The sequence below is a fragment of the Leptopilina boulardi genome, unplaced genomic scaffold, assembly GCF_019393585.1.
Source record: "Leptopilina boulardi isolate dan_hultmark-lab unplaced genomic scaffold, ZJU_Lbou_2.1 LbouV2_216, whole genome shotgun sequence".
Classification (NCBI taxonomy): Eukaryota; Metazoa; Arthropoda; class Insecta; order Hymenoptera; family Figitidae; genus Leptopilina; species Leptopilina boulardi.
This window is the reverse complement of record NW_026137770.1, coordinates 580,649-597,337: the sequence shown is the minus strand read 5'-3', so window position 1 is coordinate 597,337 and position 16,689 is coordinate 580,649.

The window sequence follows — 16,689 nt, the reverse complement described above, 5'->3', positions numbered from 1 at the left end:
TATATAATATATTTTAAAATTTAATAATTAGTTAATTAATTATCTTAGATGTATAAGTATATTTTAACCTTTAATAATTATTTATTTGGAAGATTTTAAAAGTGCATTAATTAATTAAAAAATTAACAATTAAAAAACTTTAGCAATAAAAAAATACAAGAGAACATTACTTAAACTAATAATAAAATTTTTTTTTTATTCCATAAATGTTTATAAAAATATACGCATTCTTCGAAAAATTTCCTAAAGGTTTTGGGTAACAAATTTTAAAAAAAAGTTTTCCAAATAGGGCAGTAATGCACAAGTTTGGAACAATTACTAAAATTTATGTGAAAATTGCATTACCTATAAGAATTTAAAAATTCCCTGAAAGATTACCAAAAAAATTTTTGAAATTATTACAGTAATAACACATAAGTTTCGTAGAATTACCAAAATTTTGGAAAAAATTCTTTACCCAGTAAAATTGGAAAATTTCCTAAGAAATTACCAAAAAATATTTTGGAAATAATTAGGGTAATAACACATAAGTTTCGTAGAATTACCAAAATTTTGGAAAAAATTCTTTACCCAGTAAAATTGAAAAATTTCCTAAGAAATTACCAAAAAAAATTTTGGAAATAATTAGGGTAATAATACACAATTTTTGTAGAAGTTCTAAAACTTTTGGGAAAACTTTTTTACCAACAAAAATTGAAAAATTTCCTAAGTAATTACCCAAAGTTTTGGAAAATTTTCCAAATCATTGGGGTAAAAATGAACAAATTTGGTAAAGTCACAAAAATACTTGGGGAAAATTATTTTACCTACAAAAATTGGTAATTCTACACAAGAAATAATAGGAAAATCTACCAAAATTTTTTACAGTGTAGGTACTCGAACGAATTTTTTTCAACAAGGGAATCCCCTATTTTTCAGTTGATTAGCCAACCCATGTAAATTTTACTTTTCACTATTTATGAGCATATGGGCATATCTCTAGAACTTTTAAACTTTGAGATATTAGAAAAATTAATTTTTTTTCAGGGCACATTCGTGAAACAAATTTTATTGTCTTCAGTATTGATCAAATACTATAAAAAAATTTGCGTAACTCATTTTTACACATTGTTACGCATCACAGTGGGTCTTATTGCAAAAAACCTGCCCAAAATCTCTAGATGTGTTTAAAACTGACTGAAATTTGATACTCGCGGATTTTTTTGGTCGCTGATTACAAATGCGACGTTAGTTTTTCAAAATTCAAAATGGCGGATCCAATATGGCGGACGACTTTTAAAAAAATTGATCGAATTTGTCTGAAATTTGTTACTCGGGGGTTTTTTGGGTCGCTACCACCTTTAAAATGATTTAATGCTACAGTTTCGAAAATTTTATGGCCTATTGCTTATTAAGTCATAAGTAAATGTAGTTTATAACAATTTTTGAATTTTTAAAAATTTAATTTTTTAAAAATTTTTTAAAAAATTTTGTTTGCAATTTTGGATCCACCATTTTCAATTTTTAAAAATTAAGTTCAGATTCGTAATCAGCGACCCCATAAACCCCCGAGTAACAAATTTTAGGCCAATGGGATCACTTTTTTAAAAAGTCGTCCGCCATATTGGATTCGCCATTTTGAATTTTGGAAAATTTAAAATTCAGATTAGTAGTCGCAGCAACCCCAAAAACCTTCGAGTGAGAAATATCAGCCAGATTTAAACACATCTATTGGTTAATACTTACTTTTCTTCACAAACTATGCGTCGGACAGTTTAGGTTTATATTCATTATTAATTATACAGTTTTAATGAAGTGTGCAAAGGTTAACTATTTTTCTGTATACTTTTATAATGCATGAGAAGAGATTACAATGAGTTGGGAGCATTTAGAAGCAAAATTCAACATGTGCTTTTCAAATATGTGGTATTTTGATTTGAGTTACGTTTTAAAATTTAATGTTTGAAGTCATTGCATTCTTTGTGTAAAGGAGGCACACATTCCTGTATGGGTTTAAATTACTTCTTATTAGGTAGATAATATAATCCCGTTGTGCCGTTACTCAAAAACCTTCGTTAAAAAAGTTATATCAGTTTAACTGCTAACTTGTAGAAATTTTGAAAAAGTTGTCTCGCAAGTTTGAAGCTACATAGTTTTTATTCAATTTGAGGCACATCATTGTTTCATGGATTTTTTAGTTCTTTACACTCCCACCGACTCCTATTGCAAGCCACAAGACACACAATGTTTCGTTAAAAAAGTTACAGTCTATAAACTAAAAAAACCAGTCAATATCACACACTAGAAACTGTCGATTTCACCACTTTAACTTACGTTCGTCATTTCCTACATAATTAAAAAAATTATATAACGCATGATACATATAAAAAGCCCTATAATTGGTCAAATTATGGTATTGAAAAATTATTTAAAAAATTCTTAAGGTATCATAATGAGCGATAACATAAAGTTTAAAAGTTCTAGAGATATGCCCATATATGTTTTTAATAAAAATAAAATTTTATTTAAAACAATTTAAATTTAATAAGTAATTCTTATTTTATAATTTTATAAATTAAATTTTGTTAAACTTTAAAAAAATTTACTATTAGTAATGTTTTTATAAATTGTTTATTAAATAAAATTTAAGGGTGTACTTCCGAAGTAGGGGTACCTCCGATCTTAATGAAACTTGGTATACTAACGTATTTTGGTGCGCTGATTACGAAAATGATAGTGAAAATTGGCGCAAATTTGATTATCATGGTAAAAACCATAAAAAAGCACCATAAAATCATGGTTTTTTACGATTATCTCGTAAAAAACAAAAAATTTCGAAAAAAGTTTTAGACAAAAGTTGTAGATCTCAAAAAAACACACATTTTATGTTTTATGCATTTTTTACCAAAAGTCATTATTTTTCGAGAAAAATCCAAAAAACGAAAAACACCATGATAATGAAAACATATACAGCAGTCATGGTTAGACATATTATTTGACTCGTATATAGTATTATATTCATCATTACTCAGGATCCAACGAATTCCGCAAAATACTTTCGGCCATATCCACCCCTTCTCGCCAAGGTTATTTTAAAAAGAAAAGCGAGCAGTACTTTACGCGTACGAAGGCCGTGTTTACTATATTGCGTTTACCGCTGCTGTGGACTCCACCCCACAATTTCCACAAATTACTTTCGGACACATCCACCCCCTCTCGCCAAGATTTCTTAAAAAGAGAAGCGAGCAGTACCCTACACGGCCGAAGGCCGTGTTTACTATTTTGCATTTACCGCTGCTGTAGACTCCACCCCACAATTTCCGCAAATTACTTTCGGACCATTTTTCTCGAAAAATAATGACTTTGGTAAAAAATGCATAAAACATAAAATGTGTGTTTTTTTGAGATCTACAACTTTTGTCTAAAATTTTTTTCGAAATTTTTTGTTTTTTACGAGATAATCGTAAAAAACCATGATTTTATAGTGTTTTTTTATGGTTTTTACCATGATAATCAAATTTGCGCCAATTTTCACTATCATTTTCGTAATCAGCGCACCAAAATACGTTAGCATACAAAGTTTCATTAGGATCGGAGGTACCCCTACTTCGGAAGTATATCCACATTTAATTTTGAATATTAATATTTTCTTAGTGAATAACATTAACGTAACATTTTAATTTATAATTAAAATTTTTCTTTAAATTCAAATTTCTTTGAATTTAAAAAATTTTATGTATTTTTTTGAAATTCTTTAATGCAGTAAAATTCTTGTTTATACTCGTCATAATAAAAGAAAATTATATTTATTAAATTATAACATTAGACAGAACGTCATATGTTTATTTATTTGTTAAAATCATAGCAAGTTGGTTTGAAATATTTCAAATAAACGCGCGCTAATTCTCTTTAATCAATCAGGTGATATACAAGGAAAAAGGAAATCAAAATTATATTGTATATTCTTCTATAAAGTTGCTCATTAGCTTTATTAAGATTTATGATAAAAACAAAAAATACAATTTTAAGTTAACATTTTAGGCAAAAAAAAGTTCCGATTAATTATTGGCGCAAGTTCGGTTTGTCAATCGTGGCAGAAGTTAAATCTGCAATTAAAAACTATGAAGGGGATCGGATTAATACTCACTATAATCCTAAATTAGCCGAGTACTTATTCTCCCATATGAATTGGTTGCCTTTGTGGTCCAACATAAAAAGGGACGATTTTGGTTTTGGAAGAGTACCAGCAGCTAGTGCTTCTGTTGAATCCGATTTCAATAATATTAAAAACCGAATTTTTAAAAATGATTCGTTACCACCCTGGCGGATCTCGAAATCGGAACGTACGCTGAATTCGTTGTACATTCGTTACATATTGGTTAAACGAGCAATTCCATGGTAAGTGATCATGGAAATTTCTTTTGGGTTAGGGATTTAAATGAAACGTAGGGTATTTGTTCTTTAGAATGTAAGCAAACAAATTGTAAAGGTATTTTTGAAAAATATTAATAAACATGGGAGATATACAACATTGAAATTTTTAAACTTTTTTTTTTTAAATTGCATAACTTTTGATGGGTAAAATATATCAAGGTCCACTAGGTCTTAAATTCTTCGTAAATAGATACACTTTTTACTAAAAAAATTGCTAAACAAAGTTACTGTAAGATTTTGCTGTTGTGAAACAAAAAAAATTTAATTTTGAGTTTTTGAAAAAACTCCATTTTTTTTGGTTCATATTTCTTGTGGAGGTAGAGTATACTTACCTCTAAATGCCCTGTAATTTTTAAGATGGGATCTGCATAACTTTCCGAGAAATAAATAAAAATTTACAAAGGACCGCGTAGAATTCGTCCCATCGGCAGCAGCTAATTTAAATAGCAATTTAATTTCTTGATTGTCATTTATTATTAAGATTACTTCACTATTTTTGTTATAATAAAATAAATAGTTTTTAAATAAATAGTTTTTCCGTGTCTATGTATAGAATACATAGACACGAAAAAACTATTTGACAAGTATAACGTTTAACCTATGACAATAAATAACAAAAATAGTGAAGTAATCTTAATAATAAATGACAATCAAGAAATTAAATTGCTATTTAAATTAGCTGCTGCCGATGGGACGAATTCTACGCGGTACGTTGTAAATTTTTATTTATTTCTCGGAAAGTTATGCAGATCCCATCTTAAAAATTACAGGGCGTTTAGAGGTAAGTATACTCTACCTCCACAAAAAATATAAACCAAAAAAAATGGAGTTTTTTCAAAAACTCAAAATTAAATTTTATTTGTTTCACAACAACAAAATCTTACAGTAACTTTGTTTAGCAATTTTTTTAGTAAAAAGTGTGTCTATTGACGAAGAATTTAAGACATAGTGGACCTTGATATATTTTACCCATCAAAAGTTATGCAATTTAAAAAAAAAGTTTAAAAACTTCAATGTTGTATATCTCCCATGTTTATTAATATTTTTCAAAAAAAAAACCCAATATAGTGCGCGGTATTCGTACGAATTACTAACAAATTCTTTAAATAATCTTCGTGTGGATTCCTATAAGTAATTCACAGGAAATCCGCAAGGAATTTTGGCTAAAAAAATTTTTTTTTTCAAATATTCGCCCACTTTTTCGATCGAATAGTGCGCGGTATTCGTGCGAATTACTAACAAATTATTTAAATAAACTTCGTGTGGATTCATATAAAAAATTGATAAGAAATCCGCAAGGAATTTTGGCTGAAATTTTTTTTTTTTAAATATTCGCCCACTTTTCCGACCGCATAGTGGGCAGTATTCGTGCGAATAACTAAGGAATTCTCTAAATAAACTTCGTATGGATTCCTATAAGAAATTGATAGGAAACCCGCAAGGAAATTTGGCTGAAAAATTTGTTTTAAAAAATATTCGCCCACTTTTCCGACCGAATAGTGCGCACTATTTGTTCGGAAAAGTGGGCGAATATTTTTTTTTAAATATTTTTTATCTAAAATTCCGTTCGGAATTCCTATCAATTTCTTATAGCAATTCACACAAAGTTTATTTAAAGAATTCCTTAGTAATTTGCACTAATACCGCGCAATATTCGGTCGGAAAAGTAGGCGAATATATTTTTAAAAAAATTTTTCATCTAATATTCCGTTCGGAATTCCCATCAATTTCTTATAGGAATCCACACGAAGTTTATTTAAAGAATTCATTAGTAATTCGCACGAATACCGCGCACTATTCGTTGGGAAAAGTGGGCGAATATTTTTTTAAAAATATTTTTCAGCCTAAATTCCGTTCGGAATTCCTATCAATTTCTTATAGGAATCCACGCGAAGTTTATTTAAAGAATTTCTTGGTAATTTGCACGAATACCGCGCACTATTCGGTCGGAAAAGTGGACGAATATATTTTTCAAAATATTTATCAGACAAAATTCCGTTCTGAATTCCTATCAAATTCTTATTGGAATCCACACGAACTGTTTTTAAAATATACGTTAGTAATTCGTACGAATACCATACGAATTTCGGTCGAAAATTTGGTCAAAATTTTTTTTTGTATTCATTTTTCTGAAAAAAGTCGCACGAATTCCTATTAAATTATGGACGAATTCTGTTTCAAATCGCCACACGGCGTTTTCCAGAATTCGACAGGAAATCTGGATGAAATCTAAACGAATTCTTTCGGAAATCTGGACGAATTCCGAACGAATTCCAAACGAATTCCTTACGAATCATTTGCACCTGGGTTTCGTCAAAATGAATAATGTAAGTGCCATTTAAAATAGTTATAAACATTATTCTATTTCTCTAAATCCTTTTCTTAATGTTTAAATTTTATCCTAGTTTGAGTGGAATGTTTTCATCTACTGGTTACAAGGACTGTTCATCAAGGATCACTCTCTCTTTTATTCAGAATTTAACAAATCAAATCTAACTTTTAATTAAACTCAATTTGAAAATGGATCTAAAGCTAGAGCTCAAAATTTGGAATAAATTATAATTCAATAAAATATAATAATTTGTGTATTTTTAAATCCTATATCTCTTTTTTACTTGTACCCTTATCTCAGAGAATTCTGCTCTGTAAATGCAACCAGCAGTGGGATTACTATTAGCGCTAGTCGCTATGTAGCGCTTTTCGTTATTTAGAATTGAAAACTTACATATTTTTAGTGAAATTTAATCTAAATCATGACCAAAATAAAATACGGGTCAAACCATTATATTTCAACTAAAGTCGTCGCTGACTAATTTTTAAAAATTATAATACTTTGCAGGAATGATTTTGAAGTTATCAAGATCACGAAATGAAAAGAATTTTATTAAAAATTTAAATATTTATTGTAAAATATGAATTTAAAGTATATGAGGTGCTAAAAACTGTCAATTTTTTAGCCATTAGAAAATATGCAAAAAAACATAGAATTTACCATAAAAATAAAAAAAAATTATTGGAATTTACTAAGAATGAATAAATTTATCATTATCAATTGATATAATTATTTAAAGATGTGAAGTAATATATAAAATATGATTTCCAAGTGCACCTGTCAAATAACCTAATTTTGCGATTTTTATTCATTAATTATAAAAAATAGAAAACATTAAATTAAATAAAAACTTACCAAATATGAAGTTCTTGCCATAAACTTTTAGAATTTCTTTGCACTTTTCTTCTTTTCTATTCATAAGTATGAAAAATTTTAAAAATAAAATAGCTACTTTGTCTATTTTCACTATTTTTGAAAGTCAATAACTTTCTTGGAGAAAAATGAAAAAATATGGGGTTTCGAAAATTATTTAAATACACACTACATATACATTCACTGAAAATTTCGCATTGGTCCCGAAGCTATTTTCGAAGATAAAGTAAATTAAAAATTTCGTATTTTTTAGGCTATATTGACATGGGTTTTAAAGGTATTAAATCAATGTGAAGTTTGTCGTCACCAGTGAACCACCTTCACATTGATTTAAAATCCATGTCAATATAGCCTAAAAAATACGAAATTTTTAATTTACTTTATCTTCGAAAATAGCTTCGGGACCAATGCGAAATTTTCAGTGAATGTATATGTAGTGTGTATTTAAATAATTTTCGAAACCCCATATTTTTTCATTTTTCTCCAAGAAAGTTATTGACTTTCAAAAATAGTGAAAATAGACAAAGTAGCTATTTTATTTTTTAAATTTTTCATACTTATGAATAGAAAAGAAGAAAAGTGCAAAGAAATTCTAAAAGTTTATGGCAAGAACTTCATATTTGGTAAGTTTTTATTTAATTTAATGTTTTCTATTTTTTATAATTAATGAATAAAAATCGCAAAATTAGGTTATTTGACAGGTGCACTTGGAAATCATATTTTATATATTACTTCACATCTTTAAATAATTATATCAATTGATAATGATAAATTTATTCATTCTTAGTAAATTCCAATAATTTTTTTTTATTTTTATGGTAAATTCTATGTTTTTTTGCATATTTTCTAATGGCTAAAAAATTGACAGTTTTTAGCACCTCATATACTTTAAATTCATATTTTACAATAAATATTTAAATTTTTAATAAAATTCTTTTCATTTCGTGATCTTGATAACTTCAAAATCATTCCTGCAAAGTATTATAATTTTTAAAAATTAGTCAGCGACCACTTTAGTTGAAATATAATGGTTTGACCCATACCGTTGACAGTGTTTTCAAAGCTTAAACTGCAAGATGGTAATTTAGAAGAAAATATAAACATAACCCCTCTAGATAAGGACATTGACATAGAATTCATGTCAATTTCCTAAAATATTTTATCTACGTAGCAAACAAATACAACATGAAGGTGAAATCAATTCTCTAGCTTCATGTTTGCCAACTGTTAGTTTCAAATAAACTAATTAACTATACCCAGATAACAAAATGCCTGCATAATTGCAGGCCGTGTGCCGGACCTCAGTCCGATTGATCGGACCAACGTGCCGGCACATAAGCAGCACAATGTACGCGCCATTGCTGGCGATATCGCCCGCCCGCGGTCCGATCCATTAAAGTACAGAAAATGTTTTTTACTAAAATAAAAATTGAAACTGCGTCTATGTAGATACGTTTAATGATTATTTAAACAATTTCAGTAAAAAAATTACACGTGCTGATTAACATTTTGAAAATGTGCTCTGGTAACTTTTTTTATCAGATAATCAACCATCTCATTAATTAAATAGCTAAAAAAATAGTGTTCAAAAATATTTCGTTAGTAAAAAATGAGCTGTTTTCGGAATTTAATCACGGAAATGCATATATTTAATTCAGTATGATTACTTACAATACTTAACTTAAAGTTAAATTATCTCACGCACGCAAGGGGAATCGAAACCGCGACCTAACGCAAACTAAACCTAATGCCTAACCAACTGATCTATCAACGCACTTGCTTTTATTTACAAGAATTCTGTCCTAAAAATGAACTATAAAATACTTTTATTTAAAATTATTGTTTTTCAAAATTTCATTTATTCAAATATTCTTCTTAGAATTAATTATTTTTATTATAAATAGATCAAACATTTTGAATATTATTATATAGATTGTAATAATTTTCAAGATATTCTATGATTATTTTTTGTGTTATTAAGAATATTCGTATAATCGCATGATTGTTAAATGCAATATATATTATATTCATTAAAATAATAAATTTTTCACTAATGATTAATTATATTTACGAATTCATCAAACTTAAGTAGCAAACAAGTTACAAAAGAAATTCTAAAATTATTCTTGTAAATTATATCGATGGCCGCTAAATGAAAACACGTTTTTCGCGAGTGCAGATAGGAAACACTTTATTAAGAAAAACAAATAGAAAACATCTTATTCAAAATGACAGTTGTTTGAAGGCTATGTTACAATTTTAATTAATGGTTATTTTTAAAGTATGAATGATACATTAAAATTTAAATTAATTTAAACGTTTATATTGTGTCAAACTAACGTTGTATCCTTAAATTATTTTATTTAGACATTTGATATTGGCTTAAAATAAAAACATAGAAAAGTTAAGAAAATTAGGTTACAAAATTTTCAGATGAGTTTTCTATTTTTTTTTGTAAATAAGGGTGTTTTTTGTTTGCTCTCGCGAATAACGTGTTTTCATTTAGGAGCCATCGATATAAATTCTCAATGTAACATTAATAATTAAATCTACCTTTATTTTATTAATTCATTAATTTATTACTTTGTTAAAGTAAGACAAAATAAATATTTCGAAGTCAAACTTATTAGCTTTATTAAAAGTTTTAATAGTTTTTTTAAAATTTATTCCATCCAATTTTCAATTTATTATTCAATTAATTCAATTCGTTTCATGAATTTTTATTTGTTTAATATTTAGTACAATTTTTAAAAAACTTTTCAGTTAATCGTTTAATTTTTTTAAGGATTTTCTTTTTTTCCCACACATCACATTATATTTCATAAACATTTCATTGAAAGATTTGAAATATTTCAATGCAAGGTTCATGAAATGTTGATGAAAACAGGAAAATGTCCGCCTATAAGAAATATTGCCGTGAAATTTTGCTGAAATATTACACATTAAGACTCCTGAAATATTACAAATGAAGACTCTGCAATATTCAAAAAATATTTCAAAGTTAGAAACTTTTCTAAAATATGAAATCAATCGTTATTTTCTAACATGTTCAACACCTTAGGATCCTTAGCATCATTTAAGTTGGAATTTTTCTATAATATATTTTAATGAAATATTTCAGCAAAATTACACGGCAATATTACTTATAGGCGGACATTTCCCTAATTTCAGCAATATTTCAAGGACTTTACATTGGAATATTTCAAAATTTCAATGAAATATTTCAGAAATATTTAGAAAATATCATGTGCTGTGTGTGTTTATACGTTATTTTCTCATTTTGTTGTTAAGTTCTTTTATAATTTTTTATCATTCTTTGCTCATTTAATAAATTTTATAGTTTTTCATAATTTTTTCATTTCTTAGAAATGTTGTCCCTTCTCTAAACTGAATAACTTTTTCCTTATATTATTCTTTTTTAAGATTCTAGTCAGTTTTTTTTGCATTTTTTCCTGTATTTTTACAAATTTCCCAATCGTTCCTATATTTCAGTAGTTTTTCGTTCTGTTATAACATTTTCTTTAATTTTTAAAAAATATTTATGTAAATCATTTCAATTTTTTTTAATTTTCAGATTCTTTTTATATTCGTTTATAAATTCTTCTATTTTCTTACAACATTTTATTTTATACAATTTTTAACATTTCATAATTTTTTTAAAATTTAAAGCTGTTTAGTTTTTGTTTTGGGCATTTTTAAATATTTTAAGCTTTTTTCGTTCTTTAAAACTTTGTTCTTACATTTTCTAAACTCCTTCATTTTATGAATAATCTCCTTAACTTTCTTATATTTTAAGAATTTTCTTTTCTTAACATTTCTATAGTGTGTTTTACAAAACTTAAGTTATTAGGATTTTTATACTTATTAAACTGCTTAATTTATTAAAAATTTGTTGGCTTATATTTTTCTCATCTTTTTGATAATTTACTTTACTTTTTAAATTTTTTATTCATGATTTTTTAGATATTTTAAAAAGTATTCTACATTTTTAAAAATTTGTGAATTATTTTTTAATAAATCTTGTTATTTTCTCTTATCCCTAGATTTATTCTTTTATTTATATTTTTATATATTTTGAACCATAAAAAAAATTATTGCAAACTTGTTTTGCTTATCACTACAAAAAAATAAAATATCAATAAAAATTAATTTATTTATAAATTATTTAATTTTATTAGTGAAAGTAATACTTTTTTTATTTATAATGAAGATTCAAAAACAGAAATTTAAACAAGCCTATTGGCAGATATATCCTGGACAAAAGATCCGGATAATATGTCAGGAATATTGCGAGCACGATGCTGGCACAGTCGGTCTTGTCATAAAGTAGGTGGCACAAAAGGTGCGTTACAGCAGGGACACGGTCCGCCGCTCGTTGTGCCTGTAACGTGCCAGACACGTTTGTTATCTGGGTAGTGACGAAATAAATTATACTTTAATATTGCAAATAATCTATTAATTTAATAAATAACAACTTTAAAAATAAATTATCTAGTGTAATGTTAAAATAATTTATAAAGGAAATAAATTTTTTTAATTTAATATAATAAATAAAAATTAAGAAAATTAATCATATTGCAAGAATTAAAAATAATAATTGCATGAGATTTAAAATTTTAGGATATTCTTTACCAGCCTAAATTTAAAAATTGATAAATTTTTTTAATAAAATTGATTTAAATTTTCATTTCTTGAAAAACTTTTTAACTCACAAAAAATGCCCTATACATTTTTTTAGTGAAACCTTGCGTGAGAACAAAAATTCTATTTCCGAGGTTATATCTTCAAAATTTTTTAAATTAAATTTTTTCCCCATTTTAGACAATGTCTAATGGAAACTTTTAATCCTATGAAAAAGATAATAAATATAAATGCAATAAATATTTAATTATTAATATAAAAAAGAAAAGTAAATAGTTTATTATTATTGGATAAAGTTGAATTATTTTCTTGATTTTTTGTAAGGATAGAAATTTAAAATAAATGTTTTCTACATTTCTTTATTATTATTATGTTTTATTTAGTTTATAATTATTAATTATAATTTTTATAACTTTTGAGATTTTAAGTGTTACACTTGAAAAATTTGTTAGGCTTTTAGATATTTCTTTTAATTACTTCATTTCTTTATCGTAGGAAATCTTTATGAATTAGATACATTCTTGATTCTAAAAAAATTGTTAAATTATAAAATAAAACAAATATGAGAAGAAAAATACACAGAAGAACAATTCTACCAACCTGAATCTATCAAAATGATACCATTTTTTTTAGTCACCTGATAGCAAGAAAATTTTTTAAAGTGAATGTAGCTTTGAATCGCTACGTAGCGAAATCTTCGTAGCGCTGTCGCTATTTGTAATCCCACTCCTGTATATTTTAATTCTCATCTGTAAACTTCATTTTTATTTATTCTGAAATTAGCGGCGACGATATCTTTTTATAATATAAATTCACTAAAAATATTAAATATTATTTTGATTAAATTTATTTTTAATCAAAAGTTTTTACATTTGAACAGCAAAAATTTATTTATATTTTAATATGAACATAAACTATATTTTAACCTGCATCCGTAAACTAAATTTTCATCTATTTTCCAATTAAAAAGTTAATTAGGAACGGAATAAGTTTTGAAAGATTAATTTTTGCCAAATTCTTTTAAAAAAATTTATTTATATCCAAGATGACCCTAATTTTGAGGTTATGTCAGTATTTTTTTCTATGAATTTGACAAAATTTTGAGGTTATGTTCGCCTCCATGCCTATCACCTTTGACGTAAATTTGAGGCTGTTATTATTTGAGGTTTATTATTTGAGGCATACGTTACGCGAATATGTATGCTTTGTGTGCTGAATGGTAGGCGAGTACAGCGAGTTCCCGCGTAGTGTCGAAATTCTCGCCTAGTGTTCATTTGAGACAAATTCTGAACGGTACGCGAGTCTAAATACTTCGTGAGTTGAACGGTAGGCGAGTACTGTGAGCTCCCGCGTAGCGTCGAAGTTCTCGCCTAGTGTTCATTTGAGACAAATTCTGAACGGTAAGCGAGTCTGAATACTTCGTGAGTTGAACGGTAGGCGAGTACTGTGAGCTTCCGCGTAGCGTCGAAGTTCTCGCCTAGCGTTCATTCTTGAATCAGCGGCGGCGGCGGCGATATCTTTTTATAATATAGTAATGATATATATCATTACTATATTATAAAAAGATATATATATATATATATGTTTGTGATTCGTCGAGATTTCTCAATGCCTCGCGAGAGTTTTCATAACAGAACGAAAAGACAAATTAGAACCGAATTTATTATTTAAACAAAATAAAGGGAGTATCATAAGAAAGCAATTTGTATAATTTATAACATTTTAAAGCCGTTATGGCTCGATTCCCACCCTGGTGTCGTTTATTAACAAAATTTATTATTTTTAAGTCATTTGTACGCGACAAAATGCCGCGTTACAGTATAAATATTTCTTTAGAAGGTATAATACTACAAAAATTAGTGTTTTCGTCCAGACTTATTACGGGCTAATTCATATCATTTTGCTTCCTCGTGGAGGAAGCTATGTAGTCCTTTCGTTTATAAAATTTTTAAAAATGGTGACAACAAATTTTCCTCTATATAGAAACATGTTATATGAGATCCTGATCAATTGTCCGGATGTATGTATGTGTGTGTGTATGTGTGTGTGGATAGTTTTTGTGAACACGATATCTTTAACAGATTTTAATGGATTTGGGTAAAATTTGGTAGGCTTATTTAACACATTAATCTCTTAAAAATGACGAGAGGATTTTTAAAAATACCCAAAAAAAAAAATTTTATCGTCTTTTTTCAAAATTTTTTTTTTTAATTGAAAAAATTTTTAAATCGAAAAATTTAAGGTAATATATAATATAATCGTCTTCTTTATGTCAAGATGAATCGATTGATATATATAAAGTATAGTTTTGATTGAAATTTAAAGAATTAATGAAAGTTAAAAAATCAAAAATTCTCATTTTAGCTAAAAAATGATGTGTTTGATTAAATTCAAGTTTATATATGAAATAATTTTATTCCTTGCATTGAAACAAATCAACTAGTATATAGAAAGTATACATTTGAATAAAATTAAAAAAATTAATGAAATTTAAAAAATAAAAAATTTACGTTTTAGCTAAAAAATTGTGTTTTTATTTAAATTCAAATTTAAACATAAAATAATTGTATTCCTTGCATTGAAACGAATCGACTGGTATGTATAAAGTATACATTTGCGTTAAATTAAAACAATTAATGAAAGTTAAAAAATAAAAAATTTACATTTTAACAAAGAAATTTTGTGTTTATTTAAATTCATGTTCAAATATAAAATAATTGTATTCCTTTTGCTTCCTCGTGGAGGAAGCTATGTAGTCCTTTCGTTTATAAACTTTTTAAAAATGGTGAAAACAAATTTTCCTCTATATAGAAACATGTTATATGAGATCCTGATCAATTGTCCGGATGTATGTATGTGTGTGTATGTGTGTGTGTGTGTGTGTGTATGTGTGTGTGGATCGTTTTTGTGAACACGATATCTTTAACAGGTTTTAATGGATTTGGATAAAATTTAGTAGGCTTATTTAACACATTAATCTCTCAAAAATGACGAAAGGATTTTTAAAAATACCCCAAAAAAAAAATTTTATCGTCTTTTTTCCAAAAATTTTTTTTTAATTGAAAAAATTTTTAAATCGAAAAATTTAAGGTAATATATAATATAATCGTCTTCTTTATGTCAAGATGAATCGATTGATATATATAAAGTATAGATTTGATTGAAATTTAAAGAATTAAAGAAAGTTAAAAAATCAAAAATTCTCATTTTAGCTAAAAAATTATGTGTTTATTTAAATTCATGTTTATATATGAAATAATTTTATTCCCTGCATTGAAACGAATTGGTTGGTATATATAAAGTATAGATTTGATTTAAAATTTGAGAATTAATAAAAATTGAAAAATCGAAAATTCATATTTTAGCTAAAAAATTTTGTGTTTTTTTTTAATACAAGTTGATGAATAAAATAATTGTATTCCTTGCATTAAAACGAATCGATTCGTATATATAAAGTTTATGTTACACTCAAAATTAATTAAAATTTTCTTTATTTTTCAAAAAATTTAATTAATTTAAAACATTTTTAATTCGAAATTTTTTAAATCAATCAATTGAATTGGACAAATTCATTGCTTCCTTCACGAGGAAGCGAATTTTTTGCTTCACACAATGAGGAAGCATAATGTTTATGAAATAAACATAAAGGACCCCCTCCTTGTTTTATATATACCGATCGATTTATTATAATGCAAGGAATGCAATAATTTTATGTTTAAACTTGAATTTAAACAAACACAATTTTTTTATGTATATTAATTTCAGTGTTACTGCTTCCTCCACGAGGAAGCAAATTTTTTGCATCATATAATGAGGAAGCAAAATGTTCATGAAATGAACATAAAGGACACCCTACTTGTTTATACTATTTTCTGACCCTAATTTACCGGAATCAATACGATATTTAAATCATATTAAAAATCTAGATCCAATCCGTTCAAAAATCTGAACCCCCAAAGAAATCACTTATAATTCCTTAAAATCTTTACCGAGTGATAAATCCAAAAATTTATAAAAAAAGTACCTAATACAATATGAAAAAAATAATAATATTTAAAAAAACAGTTTTCAAAATAATAATTAAAAAAAAAGAATTATTTTTAAAAAAATTATTATTTTGAAAAAAAGTGGTAAGTTTTCTCGCATTAATATTGAAATGGAGTATCCACTAGAGAATTTCTTAATACACGTTGTAATCGTGTATATAATTCGAGGAAATTTTCTATATCGGAAGTACGTAACGTTGTTACTGTCACCTGTAAAGAGCTCAAGTTACATCGATCGAGAAAAGGTGTGTGATTGTGGGTAGGATTTAGGAACTCCCATTTTGAAGATGGCCATATACATATATATTGACATACGCATATAAGTACATATATTTGTATGCAGAGTAATACTCCTACTGTGAATCCAGTATAAAAGCCTAGAAA